Here is a 14,988-nt window from a genome sequence, read left to right as displayed (position 1 = left end):
CTTTCCAACTTATAGCAATCCTAATGTGAATCTATATGGGGTTTGCTTGGCAAGATTCATTGAGAGGTGGTTTACCACTGTCTTCCTCTGAGGCTGAGAGAGTGTAATTTGCCCACATGGGTTTCCATGGCTGTATGGGGATTTGATCCTTGGTCTCTGAGAGTCCTAGTCCAACATTCAAAACACTACACTACGTTGGCTTTTTTGGCTGAATGTACCACATAAAATTGATGTCCAGGGAATATTATCAATGAAACAAACTGTTGAAGAGGTAAAACAGTCCTTAATAAATACATCAAAATAATTAAAGAAGGGGAACATCTGGAACTGATTACAAAACAGGACACTGAGAAAAGAACTTGTATTTCCGGCTCAAGGACAGCCACTACAGACAATTAGCATCAAGGTAAACATAGAGTATCCATAAATCTTCTATACAATTTCAGGTTTATATTTAACAATCCTGTATTAGAATCTCTGCACTGAAAAACATTATGTTCTCATTGAATATAATATTTCAAAACATTGAAAAGAATAACTACAGATAGTAAATATCATCTATTGAAAGAAGATGAAACTGTTGATCATCTTATTAGTTTATGCAGCAAAATCACAGAAACAAAATATAAGAAACAGCATGATAAAGTGGCTGCAGTGACACATATGAACCTATGTGCAAACCTATGTTTATATGTATAATGAATGATTTACCACCTGGGGAAAACAGGTGAGAACATAACCATGAAAAAGTTGTCAAAAGTGGTGGAGTAAACATCGTATGGGACTTTTAAGTTTCAAACTGATTAACAATGAGAACATAATATGGGAAGCATAACTGTGCTGGAGAAGAAGAACGCTTGAATTATTTGACAGTCTCAGGGGACAAAAGAATTGAAGACAAAGAAGGAATAAAATGATAAAATATCAAGACCTGTAAATTGAGATTAAGCACAACTGGGAAGAGAAAACAACTGTGCTTCCAGTGTGATAAATGCCAGAATAAAATCACCATAGGTAGAACAATTGAAACATGCCATATTCTCTGATCATATCTTTCTGATTCCTTGATTTTTGGGTAGAATCTGAATCATTGATGGTCCAAAGCTGCAGTCAGTAGGGCCTGGTAGACTGTAAAACTAATATAATAAAAAACAATTTTAAAAAATTTGTAACAAGCAAGACTAATCAAAATTATCTGACTGGGCAAGTAAGCTTAAACCACAACCTGAAAGATGATGAAACTGTTCTAACTTTCTCTTAAGGGGAAGAGGAGTGGAGATCAGTTTGGATTTATTCTGTATCAGCACCAGTGGAGTGACCTGGTTAATCTTAATTCTTATTTGGATGAAGACATCATGCAGCTGTTCTGCCACCACCACACCTCCGCCCCAAAATGAAAGTTCATATCCAGTATCAAGAAGTTATATATTTGATATTTGGCAAACAATTACATAGAATCAATTTCTAGTTACTGTTCAGTCATGTTTTTAAAATGAAGCACTGGGCTTTTTCTTGTAACTTACAACTAGATTTCAGCAGAATAAATAATAATGTATTTATAATTTTGAACATGTATGCTTATGTTCTCATATTCTCATTAAATTCCACCATCACCCATCCAAATTTTGTGCTTGACTGTATTTGTACAGCATTGATTTCTGAATAAGCTCCTAAGGTGAAATGTGATCAATTATATGGACAGGCTCACTACACTTCTTACATCTGAAATATCCCTGGAGGCTTTCACTATTTCTCAGTGTCATAAACGTTAATCTTTATAGACCAAAGACTAAAATTACAGTACAGTGTCTTGTTTGTCTCATATATGCAAGCATTGCACAGGATACTTAGGAGCATACATTTATTGAACCTTACTTTAAAGACCATTGAAGTTAGTATTTCTTATGAATGTTATCTACTGAAATCTTTAAATCAGATGTTCTTACCCCAAAATATGTATTGAACAAGTATATTGTGAATAAGAACACATGTCACTGTCTTGCACTAAATAAGACTATAAGGTCTAGATAGCTCAGCACAAGCAAGAGATTTACATAGAGATTGGAAAAGTTGGGAGGTTTTCACCACAACTCCCAGAATTCCCAGTAGCTATGTTTGTAGGAATATTTGGTAACTGGAGATCAGGGTTTGATTCCCTGCTCAACCATGGAAACCCCTTGGGTGGCTTTCGGTGAGTCACACATTCTCAGCCTCAGAAAACCCCATGATGTCACCTTAAGGTCACCTTAAGTCGGGAACAACTTGAAGGCAGACAACAATAACAACAAATATTAAACAGAGTGCAACAGGGCTAGTGCAACATGAGCTTGTGGCAGAAATAGGAAAAAAATACTCTGGATACTCTTGTAAGGTAAAAAAGAAAAACGTCTGTTTACGTCTCAGGAAATCCATTTTAGGACAGTAAAGGAGAGGAAGTTGACCTATACTTGGTTAGAATCTGGATCTCATGTGTGGATGTAAGCTAGCATCCATTGTTGTGGTTGAATCCTTGTGGATGCTCCTTCCCAAATAAAAGAAATAAAGGCCTGTTACAGACTGCCAAAATAAAGCTGCTTCGGGTCTTTTTGGAGGTATGCTGTTTAAATGTTGCATGCATTCTAAGAATCCGGAAGCTGCACTCCAGTGCTTAAGAATGGAGTGCAGCCTTGGCGCAACCTCCAGACTCTTAGGACCCATGCATCATTTAAATAGCATACCTCCAAAGAGACCCGAAGCAGCTTTATTTTGGCAGTCTGTAACAGGCCAAAGAGACTATCTTCTTCAGAAAAGGAGGAAGTGACATCTACTAGTAAAAAGGAAAGGGTTGAGTATATAGACTAAAGACAGATGAAAGAGGGTGAAACAAAAGGGCAGATATTATCTAGATTCCCCTCTCTCACTAATCCCTTTGCAAGCATTGATGCCTCCTTGATTCCAACAATGTTGAGTAGAAAATTCTGGCATTTATTGTCTAAAATAGTCATTTTCCAAATCCTGGCTATCTACAGTTTCAGACAAAAATCTTTCCTAGCCCTGTATGGAGAAGTTAGGGATCAAACACAAGACCTTTAGTATAGATGTTATTCCTCTGAGGTATCACCCTAAACTGTCCTATTTTGCTGTTGTTAACTGCCCTCAAGTCGACCTCGACTCATGGCAACCCTGTGTATGAGACATCTTTAACACCCCTGTCCTTAGTCTTTCTGCTTAGGCCCTGCAGGCCCATGTTCTCCTTGATAGAGACTATCCACCTAGCATGTTGTCTTCCTCTCTTTCTGCTTCCTTCCACCTTTTCTAGCATCATTTTCCTTTCTAATTGTTCATTTTTCCTCCTGATGTCGCCAAAGTATGACAGCCTCAATTTAGTCATCTTGGCTTCCAGAGAGATTTCAGGCTTGATCTGTCCTATTAGGAAAGTCTATTCCACCTTCAATCAGACCAGAATCAGCTCTTAAATTGTGATTCCTGCTTCTTTGTAGTCCATCGCCAATCTGGTAATGTTTAAAATACAGAAATCACTTTGAGAGACACATATGATATGATTCCAATTTGTATCATTGTTGCCCCATCTTAATAGTCAACAGTGCTGGTATAAAGATTAGCCATGGTTACCTGGCTGGGGAATTCTGGAAGCTGCACTCCAAAAATGTAACTTTTCTAACTTCAGCACATATCTCTTCATCTGTGGTTTCCTTAGTCCAAACATGATAGAATTAAAAGGTATAGCTGTGTTAGTCTGCAAAACACAAGATACAAAGGGATCTTGTAGCATCTTTCAAACTAACTGAGATAAAGAAGCTGATAGCATGAGCTTTCCTAGCCTAGAATCTATGAAAGCTCACACTGCCAACTTCTTTCTTTCAGTTAGTCTCAAAAATGCTACAAGATTAGACCAAACATGGCTTTAGAGGTATGAGAAATGAGAACTTCTACATCACAGGGATGGGGTGGAGCAGAAAAGAAACAGAGAAGATAAGATTGAGAAATGAGATGAGATGACAGTAATCTTTAAATACCTCAGAGGATGTCATAGCTAAGACAAGGCAAGCTTGTTTTAATGGTAGTCCAGACACTAGACCTAGGAATAAAATTACAAAAAAAATCTACCTAAATATTGGGAAGAAATCTTGTTTTAAATAGAATTATAGTATCCTTACCAGAATGAGGAAAATTGTGACCAGATGGTCTATGTATTTTCATAGCAGATTATTGCACTGCCTTTCTTCCCAACCTTGGCATGGGCTGAAACTTTTAAAAACTTTTTTAAAATGGGTGTTATTGCATGCTCCTGTGCCCAGTCTGAAGGCTTCCCGTACCAATTTTGGCATCCCATACCTGATCTGTACTTCTCTGGCACTTATTGAAAAAATGGGGAAATCCCTTTCTTTCAAAAAATGCCAGAGATCAGTTACGGGATGCCAAGACTGGTACAGGATGCCTCTAGACTGGACACAGACGCATGTGATACATATTTTTAAAAGGTTTTTAATAGTTTCAGCCCACACAGAGGCTGAGAGGAAAGGTAGTGTGATAATCTTCTTGGTCTGCTACCCAGGTGCTATTTGTGCAAAGAAATATTAAGGTCTATCTGTTTATCTTCTTTTGTCTTAAAACATGTAAGGAGATTACTTCTACTTTTAAGTTTGAATATCTTCTTGATTTATTCTTTGTTGACTCTTTGTTTTTGGGGAGGGGAGTATGCTTTAATATTAAACTGATACTCAAATATCAAAAGTCAATTGACACAGGATTCAGCCAATCCCATAAAAAACAAATCTTCACAGCGAAAAGAAATAGTTAAAATTCTTCCATGGAGAACATTAATGTTCCAGGGAACAGCAGAAGTTTGACCATGGTATAAACATATGTGAAAATGTGATACTACAAAGAATACATTTTATATGGTAGATCCTCTGCTAGAAATTATTTGTGGGTGGGGAGTCTTTGGAGAGTAAAAGAGAAGAAGTGACAAAAGAGATCTTCCAAGACATAAATAATATTCTTGCTGTCATGCTCATATCTGTAATCCCGAAATCAATTTCTGAAACAATTTGTCAGGACACTCAGGGAATAAAAAAATCATTCACTATTTGACTTTGTCTGCTTACTTAGTAGTGTAATTGAAAATGGCCATTTTCTATTGCCAGTTTCCTCTTGCCAGGAGATAACATCATGAAAGGTACAACATATTTCCAAGGGAAGCTTTACCAATGCCATACTGACTGGTGGCAAACAATCAACAGGAGACATTGTGTGATCATCATGATTGAATGGTATTTCAGAACATCATGTTTGAATGGTGTTATTGGAAAGAAAGAAAGAAAGAAAAGAAGGAAGGAAGGAAGGAAGAATTTATGAGACTTTTAAAGTGTAAAATGCTTCACATGTCTTTTCTTAAATGAGTAAGTCATGACAAAGGAAGAAAGAGAGGTAAATACAGCCAAGACCCTCTCCCATGTGAATCCCGGGCCCACCACAGATGCCCTCAATGCTCTTGTGATCCCAGATTCCCTCAACCCAAAATGGAGAATCACAACCCAGAAGCCTCCAGGTGGTACAATTCTCCACTTTAAGAGCATTTTCCTCCCTGCTCATTCTTGGCCCAAAATACCAGTTTTTCAAAACAAGATGTTTCGATCCAGTGAATCCAAGCTTAAGATTGGGTAAATATGACCTGCAGAAATCCAGGGGGTGAAAATGGTTGGATTATTCCAGATCCTCCAGAGCTACACACTCCTATAAGGATTCCAGGGATGGCCAGTCAAGAGAGAGACAGTTGTAATAAGCAGGAGGAGACATAGGCTTACCACACTTGATCTTAGCCAGTATAATATAGTGCACTATATTTACATTTTATGTGTGTGTGGGGGGGGCATTGCTTGTATTACTATGTTTTGAGTATTTTGAAACGGCCCTTATTGAATACAATAAACTTGTTTGTGTGCTTACCTGAAAATGTCTTCTCAGTTCACAGAGGCTTCAGGTACGCACACCCAAACTATGTTTTTTCCAAAGGATGTTGCAGTAAAAGCAGCGATAACCTCTGTTGCATCTTCAAGCCTAGAAAATGTATGATAACCTGCCTTCTTCATCTTGTAACCCCATCCTGTTACAGTTACACTGATGTATTGGACTACCACCATTGGCCAAGACGGGAGTTTTAATCTGACAGATCTGCCAGGCACTACACTGAGGTATCCATAAAGAGGCAATAAATTTGAGAATTATGCTAATCCATGAGAGTAATGTAAATTCAAAGAATTCAGCCTTATAACATGCTTATCCAATGCAGTGTTACAGAAATAACAGAAAATTGTCCAGTAGTAGCCCTAGATGAAAATAATTCTCAGATCTGTACGAACAAAATTGGTTTTCTTTGCTTTGTTTCTTCACTCCTCCAATACACACTCTGTCTTTGAAAGGAAACTTTTTATTTGCTACCCAATTGCTTTTAAATAGTTTCCATAACTATTTTCAAAATATCATTTGCTCAGAACAAACCAGATTATCTCCTAATTTTTCCAGGTGACCTACTGTAGAATATTAATAAAGGACTATTTTCTGCCTGTAGTCCTGTTTTCACTGTGGAAAGCTGTGTCACTCCCATTAAAATACTTTTAATCTATTCAGTTTGTGATAGCTGAAGTGCTGGAGCCTTCTGGGCTTTGTAATATAATAGCACCCCTTTATCACGTTCATTGGTTTATTGGAACCAGCTTGTGCAGATGATTTAGTTTATCATGGTGAGGCCACCACTACAGGGCTTAGAAAGCTCAGTTGGGGGACTCTTCTGTCATGTTAATGGTTCAGAGTTTGAGAATGGAACACTCCTGGCTTTTCTCCTGCTTTTTTATTTGTTTGTTAAATGAGTGTTCATTTGATTTAAGAGTTGCTTGCATTGTTTATTATTGTGATGCAGCTTCTGCACATGATCCAGCGTATCTCTGCTGTTAAAATAGTAGACTATGGGTTAGGTCCAGCACCCTAAAACTATCCATAAGACTCAGGAAACCCCAGTGGCAACTCATAAGTCCCATCTCTCACAATAAAAATGCAGTAATAACATTTGTTGTTTGTTGTTGTTGTGTGCCTTCAAGCCATTTCCAATTTATGGTGACTCTAAGGCGATCCTATCATGAGATTTTCTTGGAAAGATTTGTTCCGGGGACACTTGCCATGGCTTTCCCCTGAGGCTAAGAATATGTGACTTGCTCAAGGTTACCCAGTGATTTCATGGCCAAGCTGGGAATCAAACCCTGATCTCCAGAGTCAGTGCAATACTTAAATCACTATACCACTTTGGCTGTCAGTGATAACATAGTGAATCATAAATAATTCACTTCATTTTCATGACATCCAAAATCTGCTGCTTGAGGTGACCACCTCATTCTGCCTAATGGTCAATTTGACCTTAATACAGAACTCCCCCATGATTGCAGCCAAGTGGAGGATGTCATTTCTAACCTGGCAGAATTATGTTATGTGGTGTCATCTCCTTGATGAAATTTACATGAATACATTTTTAAACTCCCGATGCTCACTCAGGGTAAGATGGCCAAAATCACGTTGGTGCACTATACTGGGGTAGGTTGCAGCAGTGGGGGAGAAGGCTATAGGTGTGAAGGTTATCAAAGAAGTAAGATGGAGTGGGACTTATCCCATAGTCTCTGGAACCTTGAAGAAGAAAAAGGAAAGTTCATAGATCTGGAATAGAGAATATGACAAAAATTCATGGAATAGAGAATATGCTCAGTGCCTGGGCGCCTGGGGCAAGTGATTTGGGGGGGAAAACCTCTTCTCCCAAGCATGGCCACTGTCACCATTTTGTCTTTCACTATATGGACTCGGAGTGTTGCAGCAGGTAGCAGTTAAAGCCCTCCTCCCCAGTCAATATTCTTTCCAACCTAATGGTAGCAACACTACATTGGGAGATGTCGTTTAGTTAGAGTTATGTGCTTTCAAGTCAATTCCAACCCTATGGGTTTTCTTGACAAGTTTTATTCCAAGGAATTTGCCATTACTTTCATCTGAAGCTGAGAAAATGAGACGTGCCCAAGGTCACCCAGTGGATTTCGATGGCTGAGTGCTTGCTCAACACTCAAATCACTTCGCCATACTGGCTTCCCCTGACCGTGTTATAGGGAAAGTGTGTTACAGGAGTCTTACCAAACTAATGGTGACTTGTACATGAATCCAAATTTATGGTACATGTGGTGGACAAGTCACATATTAACAATACTAACAAATACAGTCAGCCCTTCTTATACATGGATTTTTTTATACACGGAGTCAAGCATATACAATTTGAAAATGTTAAAAAAAAGTATAAATTTCAAATATCAAATCTTAATTTTCCATTTTTTATAAGGGCTACCATTTTGCTATGTCATTATATTTAATGGGACTTGAGCATACATGAATTTTGTTATACCAAACCCCAGTGTATAACAAGGGCCCAATGTATTAACCAAATGAAACTATTATCCTTGTAGAGTTGCCAAAATCTGTACCAGCTGATGCCGTCTGCTTTCTAAGTGCCAAGTTGCTTATAGTCTCACATAATCTAATATTTAAATGCATGCTATATTTGAACACACATTATTTTCAATTTCTCTTAATCTGTAGCATTCAGGTTAGACTATATCAAATTCACAAAGCCTCCTGTAATGTGGACAAATTTCTCTTGGTGACACATTGATAACTGGTTTTACCAAATGGATTACTGTAGCCAACTCCAGCTTTGTGTAAGTCCATATTCATAGAAAGAAATGGACAAGTACATCATTCCACTTGACTACATAACTTCAGAAATGGAAATTAGATTTGGCCAGTTCTACACAACAGAGCTATCAGATGAACTGGTGAAACATACCATAAGAAATCAGATACATCAGCCTGAAGTGAATTAGAGCAAGTTTGCCAAATACTATAAATACAGATTTGTTGACTTAAAAAAATTATCCTTGCCAGTTACCCAATTGTGGGAAATTACAGAAGAATGCTAGCTCATGGCTCACATACCAATGTGTTATGCTTCCAAGATGAAGCATGTGGAAATTATTATGGTTTTAAGCCATATTTGATCCATTCTCTTCTACTCTGTAAACCACATAATATCCTATAATATTCTTCATGGTATCCTTTTTAAAGAACCAGTTGTTGAAGAAACAAGCCTTTCTAATCTATCCATTTTAATAATGAGTATGTTGTTTTCCAGTGCAAATACTACCATGTAAATGCTCTGTTATGTGCTGTGATTCATGATAGGTGAGACATTTGCTCCAACAAGGTTTGCTTTCCCCCCTCCAATGTTACTTTTGCTGACAAAACTGAAAACTAGGGCAGCAAAGTTTGATCAATAAATATAAATCTAACAATGGGGTTCATTACTTTTTGACCAGTTAGAAAGTGTTCTCAACTGGATGGAGTTTTTTTTTAAAAAAAAAAAACCCTCAATTTAAGTACAGCTCCACTCTGAAAAAGCCATGTCTCTTTCTACTGCACATGAGAAGCAAGATTTATTTTACTGGCAGGAGGGTCTGGTCACATCATCCTGCCCATCATCCACAGGGCAGCAAAACAGATCTTCATCACTCAGACATCATAGCTATGGGCATTACCACACGAGCTCCCTTCTTGCAGCAAACACTTGCTGCTTGATACCTACTGCTGATGTGTGGACTTGCTGCTTGCTACCAGCATGCTCCATCTCACCTGGTGGACTGCTGGCCTCAGACGGATTCATTTCAGGACCAGGCCCCAGATACTCATCTAAGAACCCCTGTTCCCCTTGGGAAGAGGATAAAGTCTGGGTGCTTGCTGTGGCGGGCCCATTGCCACCAGGGTCACCACCGAGGGGGGCAACATTGAAAGGGGGTACCCCTTTGGGGGAGCCACTTTGGAGGGAGCAACGGCAAGGGCAAGGGCCAGACCCTTTGGCTGGTAGGGGAGGGTATATTTTAATTTCTTTTAATGTAATTAATTTAACTGTATTTTGATGTTAACTGTATTTTGATTAATCTGTCTTTAGTTAAGGTAAGGGGATTAATTTTTAATTGTGTATGTGTCATGTAATTGTTTATGTAATTGTTTATGCATTTCTGTAAACTGTCTTATCTGTTGGAAAGATGGTATATAAATAAAAATATTATTATTATTATTAATATTATTATTATTATAACACATTAGTTAAAAATTTGGAAACATACTGGTTTCAGAAAAAGCCATTATCACATATCTTTGCAATCATATGACTGGAACTGCTGCCACCACTGCACTCTCTTCCAGACTACTCCTTAATTCCACCTCTCTGCTCTATGCCCTACCCAACATGCTTTTCAATATTTTTATTTTCATTTTTTTCATGCAATTCCAGAATTCTACTAATGCAATTTAAGGGTTTTTTTAAAAAGAAAAAAGAAAAAGAAAGAAGGCAATTTGCTTAGGGACAGGGGGAGAAGAGAAAACACCGACACCACATTACTGTGAATATTGCTGCCATGGCAGAAATTTTTCACACCTGAGGACTAACACAATTAGGACGTCATTGATGGGTTTTCCCCATCCATGATGCCCTAACCATGCTTCAGTGACACAATAGCTATGGGGCGGAGGTAGCGTTGTGCAACAAGTTTTACCAAAGCTACTTTTTTCTGGCTCTAATTGTGGTGTAATAATCTCCTATGACATCATGGCTGTGTACTTAATATAGGATCACAGCCATTGTGTGTGATGGGAGGGAAGAGATTTGTCCTAACTGTGTTGTGAAATTACTGCTCCTGTACCAAAATTATAGATCATCTTCTCTGAAACAAGCAGTGATGCTGCAGCATCTTCTGATAGCCCCAATAAAAAGATCCCAATCTCGTGAAGTCTACGAGCATTTTCCCCTCTATATTCAGTAGGCTTTGGTTCATGCCCCCATGTTCCAGTGCTATTCATATTTGGGTGCTGGACAAAGTGAAAATGACAGTGAGAGTTGCTAAGAGGTCCTGTGGATGGTGAGCTGACAGGACTGTGCTTAAAATTAAACCCACCCACCCCTATATTCCCAATGGCAAAAGAGTTCACTTTACAGTATAATAGTATCATGCCTGGCACTCAGTCAAATAGAGAAAATGCAGTTCGTGATAAGTTTCTGTTTATTGTAGCTACACCATTATGCCTCGTTAAAGTGTCTGGCACTTCATCTCAATTGAAACAAAAGCTTTATTGCCAGCTAAAATACACAACTAATGCAGGTTAAAATGCCTTCTCTCTTAACGCTTTTGAGGTTTAACTCTAATGTGGTCTGTTATTACTTTTCAGAAGGGAAATGAATTGTGATGTCAAAGAAAGTATATCTTCCATTATTACTGGATGTATCAAATCAACGCTTAAATAGAGACAATTGCACTTCATGAATAAGAAACACCGCCCAGTTGAGGCTTTCTGCATTCATTTAAATGAAGAGATGTCAAAAAAAGAGAAGATAATTGTTGTTCATTATGGATTATTGTGCATTTTATGTTTGTTTGTGAAAGAGAAGGATGAGAGAGGGCTAAAAGCAGATATCTGAGAAAGAGTAACTGAGGCCCTGGACAGACAGGCCTTTTAGCATGTCCTGGCGACGTGCTAGGCTTGCCTCAGGTTGCCATTTCCAGACACCTCGCAACCCTAGGACATCACCAGGATGTCATTGCTATGCGGCTCCGTATACACAGCGCGTGTAGCAATGACATCACTGCTGCACGCCGTCCAGATGGGCACGCGCAGCAACGACGTGCTTTCACCACTGCAATCAGTTTTCAGCAGTGCTAAAAGGAGCTGCTTTTCAGCATTCCTTTGTTTTCCACGTAGCCGCGCTGCGCAATTTGGTTGCTGTGGCATGGCTACACGGAAAAGAGAGGCAGTTCCCGGCCATCTCTTTCTGGCGGTCTGTACCCCGCCTGAGTTTCAGCATGACATACCTTCCAGGAACTTTTCCTGCTTCCAAAATATAATCATATTGCCATGGCTTACATGAATGAGTCCTCAGAAAAAGAAGTGAGTAAGAGGATGGGCCTAAGCAGGATGAATCAAAAGGACTGGTGGAGAATCCAACTGTCAGCACCCCCTCCCTGGACTATTAGGGGCTGAGGCCTGGGCCCACCAACAGGGATCTGGTCCCCTTACAAAAACAGGGAGAGGACTTTAATGATAAACCCCACACACACCAAAGAGACAGGCTTGGGCAGAAATTACAGCTTGATTATAGTCAATCATGGAAGAATGTTGGATATGCAAGAATACTGATTCAACAGAAGGAGACCCGATTAGTACTAGCTACACCAGGAATAAAGCATTCATGTCAGAGAATGAGTTTGTTCATTAACATTGGCATTAACCAGTTATACTCGATGTTTTTAGGTCCCACACACATCAGACTTTTAAACTTCCTTGGCTTCTTGAGCTCATCAGTGTCTTCAGGCTGCTTTCTGGCCTATACCTTGACTGTTTTCAGAAACTGGTGGGATTGTTCTCTGCCTTTTACCTCATCATGTTTCTTGGTCATCCATCTGTCCACTCTCTTCAAACAGGAAAGCTTATGACTCCATGGACTGATTTTGCTCATTTTCTAGTTCTCTCTTGTGCTCTGTGAGAGCATGTATAAATAGGAGGAACACATATATTTCAAGCTAAAACTAACATCTTGTCCTTTTACCTAATTATATCCACACAGTGTGGAATTTAACTTATGGTCATCATTGTTGGATCCTATGTGTGCTTATCTTTGCCAAAAGACTAGTACAGGTTGAGTATCCCTTATCTGGAATTCCAAAATCTAAAATACTCCAAAATCCAAAACTTTTTGAGCAATGTACCGGTGCTGTATTTGCAAGGCTGGAGAGAAACATGGCTGGAGAGAGATGTGAGGATCTGTGAAATGTACATTAGGTGTGGATTCATGCCAAGCACTATGCTTGAATTCCCACCATTTCACAGATGCTCAGTTCCCCTCTTGGAAGAGATCAAGCTAGAGATCTCATTAGAAGCAAAGGTGATCAAATTGAGGCTGATGTACTTTGGTCATATAATGAGAAAGCATGGTCCGCAGAAAAAAAAATAACATTAGCAAAGGTAGAGGATAGAAGGAGAAGAAGACCACATGCCAGATGGATTGATTCAGCCTGGGGGGTTATGGGCATGGGCATGCAGGAACTAAGCAGAGAAGTGAAGATAGAGGTTCTTGGAGGTGTCTCATCCACAGGGTTGCCATGAGTCAAAGTCAACTTGATGGCAGATAACAACAATAATAATATACTGTATTCCATTCTCCAAGATAAGATGTAATTTTATACAGCATTTTAGTGATACATTTCAGTCAATGGGGGGAGGGTCAATCTTGCCAAATAATTAAGAAGGGTAAAGTACTAGATATACTATACTGTCTTTTATATCTTGATTACCACTCTTGTAATGAGTGGCAGGCTTCAGAAACAAACAGGAGCTCTGGTCTATAAATCAATATCAGCCTAGCATTCAGAGGAAAATATCTCCCTCAGAATCAAAGCTGTCCATGTCCTCCATGTCCAAGGGATCTTTTGTCCCAATATCTCCTTTCCTAGTGCTTTTCTTGAATTGGAGTTGGGAATCTTTAATTTTACAGAGGTTTAGCTGCTCAAATTATTATTATTATTATTATTATTATTATTATTATTTTGGACTTCAGCTCCTATCAACTCCCATTTAGCATGACCAATTGTAATGGATTGTGGGAACTGATCTCTAAAATATCTGGAAGGCCAAATGTTCCCAACCCTGCACTAAAGTTTTCTAGCTATTTGTTTCCATTGCCTGAATTTGGAAGTTGGGGCTGTCTTGATTTTGATCTCCACAATAAACATTTATCACTGAATGACACTTTTGTATCCTGCTAATCTTCAAGGACTTTACATTGATTGGTCCAGTTTCACACTCAACACTTTAATAGGGGGGTTAGAGTGAACAATTACCCTGCAACTTCAGGCACACCTGGAAATTTGCTCAGTGACACAACATTTGTAGCTTTGGTCAATGATCAATGTGTAGAAAATAAGAAAGGAAATTGGACCATATTGAGGTTTTTTCCCCCAACATTTTGGGCAGTCTTCCTGCCATTGATAATGAGGATAAGAATGAAGCTAGACATGTACCCCTCTTCGATAGCTGTGTGCATTTGTCGTGGGAAGACTCTAGCCAATGCATGTCAAAGAGACTTGGTGTAGGAAGATTGTCAAGAGAAGCTTCGAAACATTATTGTTGTTGTTTGCTTAGTTCCAAAGATTTTAGTTCTTCTTTCCTTAGAAGTCACCCCAGTCTTCTCTATGAATAGATTTTGCTCTCATAGGCTTTAGAAGTGAAACTGGTTACCTATGGACACAATGTCATTGTTGAATCAATGTTCAGGTCCCACAGCAAAGGTAGGGCTAAGAGAACATTTGGCCCCACTTCCAAAAGTGGGGTTGGGGTTGGGGAGTGATTCTACTTTTTCATGTACATCTCTCAAATTTGTATCTAATACTTGGATTATTTGTTAGAATGTGTGATCAGCCAAGGAGGATTGACAAAATTCATTTTTGGCCCTTGAACACTGTAAAATAGAATGAACACAGAGAAACAGAAGTTTGGCAGGCTATTCCATGAACCAAACTACACAGTCAGGGGATTATGGGATGTTTTGGTTACTGAACTGATTTACTTTAGTGTACTTTTACCTCCCTTTTACCTTTACCTCCTACGACTTCTCTGTAATATTACTTTGGTGTACAAGGACAAAGTACAGAGTATATCTGGTAGAATATTGTTATGCTTTTTTCATGTTTTGTGTGTGTGAGAGAGGGGGGGGCATGAATGCAAGCATGTAAACAGAAACTGCATTGCAATTATTACTGTGCCACACCAGTTTTATATGTGGGTGATACTAACTTTACAACACCTTCAATCCAATACCTTTGAACAAATCATTTGCATATCCATTTTTGAGCTATC

Source organism: Sceloporus undulatus, chromosome 4 (genome assembly GCF_019175285.1).
Source record: "Sceloporus undulatus isolate JIND9_A2432 ecotype Alabama chromosome 4, SceUnd_v1.1, whole genome shotgun sequence".
Taxonomy (NCBI): Eukaryota; Metazoa; Chordata; class Lepidosauria; order Squamata; family Phrynosomatidae; genus Sceloporus; species Sceloporus undulatus.
The sequence above is the reverse complement of the archived record's forward strand: the minus strand, read 5'-3'. Positions refer to the sequence as shown.